The sequence below is a fragment of the Apium graveolens genome, chromosome 2 (genome assembly GCF_009905375.1).
Source record: "Apium graveolens cultivar Ventura chromosome 2, ASM990537v1, whole genome shotgun sequence".
Lineage (NCBI taxonomy): Eukaryota > Viridiplantae > Streptophyta > Magnoliopsida > Apiales > Apiaceae > Apium > Apium graveolens.
The window spans coordinates 284,580,792-284,586,512 of record NC_133648.1 but is presented as its reverse complement, the minus strand read 5'-3'; positions in this window follow the sequence as shown (position 1 = coordinate 284,586,512).

Genomic DNA, 5,721 nt, shown 5'->3' with positions numbered 1-5,721 from the left:
TATTGAAAATGAGCCAACTTTTACATTTAGAAATCTTCCATCTTTGGATCATCCCTTTTTCTTTAAGTTCTTCTGATCTTTTGATATACATTTCAATCTCCTCATCATACTTTCTCCTTTTCTACTCATATTCTTCTTTACTCCTTGCTCTTTTTTCCTCCCTTGTTATCAACCATTCAGCTAGAACAGATTTCCATGCTCTTGTAGCAGTATCCTTGTCCTTCAGCAAACTTATCACTCTTTTGATTTCTGTTGGAGAGAGAGTGTCCATCAAGTTGCTGCCTATAAAAGTGAAGGACCTATATTGAAAGTAGATTCTCATTTCTTTTAGAGTAATAACCCAGGCTCTAACTATTTCCTCAACCAGTTGTTAAAAATAGTCTTCATCTGAACTGCATAGTTTAAGGGTAGAAAATCATTCTGCTTGAAATAATTCCAGATGGCCCTTTCAGTAACTTCAACTTTTTCAGTAGGCTTAGCTTTAAATGAGTTTTGTGTGATGGTTTGATAGAAGGTAGGTCTGTGATTTTCTTGAGATATGTTTGGCTTGTGGTGATTGGAATTTTAAAAAAAGAGTTAGCAGTTTGTCTGTATAGAAATTTGGGCTTAGAGGTTTGAGGTGGTTTGATGTTTGAGATTGTTGACTTTGAAGGTTGAGCTAGAGTTGTCTGGATTTTTAGGGTTTGTTGTGGTTCTGAGCCATCATTTTTTTTTCTTGCTTCTCCTCTCACTTCCTCTCTTCTTCTCATCATACTTATTTTCATCCACCATCTTCTCTCCTTGACTCTTATCCTTGCTACCAGTTGCTTTAGAGGCTTGACTTGGATTTGAGCCAGAAGGATTTTGTTTGTCATCCTTCTACTCATCATCATCCTCATCTTTCCTTAAATTGTACTGAGTGTTTGGCAACATGGTGTCAGGATTTACAAGATATTTGTCCAAGATTTTTATCATCTCCACATCCTCCTGCTTCTTGTTCCTTTTGTGCTTTAGATCAGACTACAAGGTCATGATCAGCCTCATGTTTGATTTTACACAATGTTTAGGAACAGTGAGGTGTCTTGCTTGATTGATTGTTGGACATACATAAACTACTCCTTTGTGTGGATATAGATAGGCTTCTGGAAAAGGTGCTATCTATGCCTTTTTGAGCTCTTGGAGAAGTTGGGTGTCTTCTTGAATAACTGGATTCATTATGCCAATCATTACATCCTGTTCAGATGCTCTCAAAGTTTGAAGATATGGAAGAGTCACCTGGAGACACCTGTCTACACCACCATCATTGATATTCATGACAATCCTTTTCTCTAGAAAATTATCAACTTTCACCACCACTTCCTTTATGAAGTTTATGTTTTTGCTCAAGGCTTTCTTGCAGGCCATATAGTTATTTTGAAGAGACACTCTCAGTGCTACAAGAAGGTCAATAAATTCCTGATCTTGATTGGGTCCTTCTGCAGCCCTTTGAAGTCTTTCCTTTCCAACATTAATTTTAGCACTCGAGCTTTGACCAATTTGAATAGGCTCTTTAGCTTTAGATTTAGCATCCCTGGATTGTTGAATCCTAGCCTCAATCTCCCCCTTAGTCTTGGTGATAGGCATGAGTAGGGGAGTTGGGATTTTTGGCCTTATCTATTCAGGAAGTGATGGCAGTGAGATGTTAAATTTACCCATGATGGCTCCTAAAGCAACTGAATTTTGCATTTATAGGTGCTTGTGGGAGTCCACCAAGGTTTGAATATCATCTTGTTGATTCTTCACTAGAGTGGTAGGAGCTTGCACCTGAGCTGTGAATTATCATTAGAGGTTTGCAGAGTGGAGACTTGTCTTTGATGGTCTTGAACTTGAAGATTGGTTGATGTTGAGGCAGGTGAATGTAATCTTGAGGAAGTAGAGGGTTCAAATGTGTCTATGACATCTTGCTTGATACCTTCCATAAGCAGTGCAAAAGGCTCATATCTTGATTGGTGGAGCTGGTCCAGCTTGATCTTGGCATCATTTGAATGAGTGATTTGCTGTTGGAGCACTGTATGAAGAGAGATGAAGGATTGTTTGAGATTTTTGACTTCCTTTTTAATGGTAGTAAGATCCATCCTTGACATTTGATCATCAAAATGCTTGAACTTGGAGGTGATCTGTACTTAAGATGGTATAATCTCATCCATTTTCTCCTTTACCAGCTTCCTTATTTTGTCTTCATGACCAGTCAACTTGAGAGTTGAGCTTCGTAGACCTCAGTGACTACATCATAGACATCCTGTGGAGTCAGGGCCTTGGCATTGCTCCCAATAATTGTAACATTTTCATCCCTGAATCTAGCCAAGACTTGATCCATCTCCAACACAAAATCCTGAGATAGGCATGCATCTACAATCCCATCCCGTTCTTCAGTATTCACAATCTTCTCCTTCTGTTTTTCAACATCTTCATTGTATGTGATCATGATGGCTTGATAGTCTTGATTGCTCATGTTAGAAGTGAGTAGATGCTGTGAGATATTTGCCAAGCCAGAAATCTGCTCCACTAGAAGATCATCTACAAATGTAGGTTAAGAGCCAGATTCTTGCAGCCATTGAGAGAGAATGTGTTGTTGTTGAGGTTGCGAGGTTGAAGGTTGAGCGGTGGAGGGATTAGATTGACCTATGACTGAAGTCACAGTTTTACTCACAGATTGTTCTGTGTTTATGACAGTGTGTTGTCCTCCATTTGTAGTGGGAATCTCCTATTGAATTGGAGGGGATTTGACTGGGTTACTGTCATGTACACCAGCCTCAAACCCTTGTGCTTCTTGCAAAGCAGTGTCACATGAATGTGATAAATTTGCCTCTCCCATAGCAGGGTCATTGGCAATTGTACTCCTAGCATCAACTGCTAATGCAGTTTATGCTAGGGTTTTGAGGGGAGTTGTTCCCACATGAGGAACCTCCAATTCAATTGGAGAGGATTTAGATAGCTCCCCCTCAGGAGTACTACCCTCAAACCTAACAGTTTGTGAAGACTGATTTGCACATGAAAGAGCATTTAGTATCTTCATGGGGTCTTTAGTAAAAATTGATGAATCCCCCATGATTTTGATGGTGTCATCAAGGTCTACCCCAGCTAGTAGCCTCTCACCATATGATTGTAGTGTCTGGGTAGTAGCAAGGTTTCTTGAACCAAGTCACTTGATTTAGCTTGCACTTGAGAATTAGATTCAAGTGCTATAGATGGAGAAGAAATTTGCGAGATTAGAAGTTATTGTTCAGAAGTGAGTGTTGGCAGCTCCCCCTGAATGGATGAGGGAGCTTCAATAGATGTGCCCTCACTGTGTGTGTCAACCTTATTTCTTCTACCATACACTTGGATTTGATCAAGTGTAGGCTGTGCAGACTCTATACAAGATGTATTGGGGTGAATGCTCTTTTCAATAGACACATCCTCTTGAGAGGATGTATCTTGAGTCTGTTTAGTCCCCATTATTACAACTGTATCCTTTTGGGAGGATACAGAGGTGGCTTGAGTGGTCAACTCATATTTTTTACTCTTCTTTGTTCTCTTGACCAAGGGTGACTCGGCTTCTGTTTGATCCTCACCACTCTCATTCATAACTGTTTAGGTTACCTCCTTTCTCTTCCTTTTACTCACCTCATCCTTTTGAGAAGATGAGGTGGTTGGTTTCCTAGCTGTTAATGGTTCTGAAAAATAGGCTCAACATGGGTAGGTTCCTGTGGGTGTGCCTGTGTTTGTGCTTCCACAGGCTCAAGAACCATTGTTGCACTAGGTTGACTTGCATTAGTTATCATGTATGGAATGGAATAAGGGTAAGTCTTAAATCTTTTAATCATGAAAGGTGTTAACTTAAGACTTACTGGAACTTTATTCTTAGTAAGAAGTGATCCAAATAGAATTTTAGATATATGCTTACAGTTTCCAATTAGTGACCTATTTATTCCTTCTAGCATATGTATGTAATTAACTTTATAGCTTAAAAGCTGACATAATAAATCTAGGTAGAAAAATTTCCTTACCTCTTGATTCCAATGGCATTATTAGCCTGATGCTCAATTCCTCCAGTATGTAGTGTCCTACATTGATCTATTTGTTGGTGGCCATTGAGTTGACCAGCTTCTGGACAACACTTGATATGTTGTCAAATCCTGACTTCCTGCAGGTGAATGCTCTTATTACTTAGTCAAAAAGAAAGGACCATTCCCTCCTTAGATGCTTCTTTTTCATGCTGGCCAGGTTGATCTTCTCAGAATAATTGATGAAGTCCATGAATTCATACAACTCATCCTGAGTTGGAGCCTCCACCAGCTTGTCAGTAGGAATGCCCAGTGCCAGATTGACATTATTTTTAGAGATCTCCACATGTTGTCCCTTGATTGTGCAGTTTATCACAATTGTTGCAGTTTGGTTCTCATGCACAATTGTCCTTGTTGTAGCAGTGTTCCAAAAGTCCCCTAACACATCCAAATACAACACAGGATTAACAGTAAGAGCACCTACAAAGTAGGTCTCAGACAGGAACTTGACAAAGCATTAAAAAATCTCAGGTGCTTGGTTTGCATCCAGAAATGCAAGAAAGTTAGTCTCCTTGGGATGAAGGGTACAATATTGTTGGCTGTCATTGATATGAGTATGAAGTTTAGTGGGTAAAAGAAATTAGTGAGAAAAGAGTGAAAACGAGAGAGAAATTGGTTTTGGATTGAAAAACTAGGTCACTTGAGATCTCGAAAGTCGTAAGTATGTATATGTATCGAGATGTCTGGGTATTTATAGTAAAAGCAAATGACTTGTCGAGAACTCAAAAATAGACGTTTGGAATTAGTATATCGAGAAGTCATTTTAAGAAATGAAAGACATATCGATAAGTCATTTTATTTATTCTTGTAGAGAATTAAAAATAAGCTTATTGAGATGTCAAATAAATACCCAGTTTGTCCAAAATGGACTGAATTTGATTCCAATTTTATTTGAATAAATTTAAAATAAAATCAGAATAATTTTGCCAAAAGTATTTGACTAAAATAATTTATAAAATTAAATTATTTCAGTTCTGAGTTATTTCTAAGTCTAAAAAGATACTTGTAGAGAACTCTGTAAGTTTACATTACTATAGAACTCTACAATAATTTATTGATAAGTCATAATAGTGCTTATCGAGAAGTCACTCGAGAAGTTAGTAAATTGACTTATCAAGAACTCACTCGAGAAGTCTTAAAATGACTTGTCGATAAGTCAGTAAAACTTATCGAGAACTCAGTTCTCTATATACTTTTGATTAGTTTCAGTCTTCCTTGTGTTAATTTTACATATTAAAGATGTAAATTAACAACTACTTAGAATTTGAAAAAATTTAAGTTAAAATTTTGTTTTTGAAAAATAAATATGCAAAGATTTCTGAAATATTTATAATTTATATTTCAGTTAATTTCTAATTAAATCAAATTAATTTTGATTTACTAGAAATTAGTGTGCTGCAACACATTAGCTGAGTTCTTGCCTTAGGAGGAAGAATTAAGCATTCCAATTTCACCTACAAGTCTAGTGAAAGTTGCTTCATCCAAAGGTTTAGTAAAAATGTCAGCTAATGATTTTTCTGTTGGAACAAAAATGAGCCCAATGGTACCATTTATAGCATGTTCTCTAATAAAATGGTACCTTACATCAATGTACTTTTTTCCATAATGGTTAACTGGATTAGCTACTATAGATATAGCACTAGTATTGTCACAGATG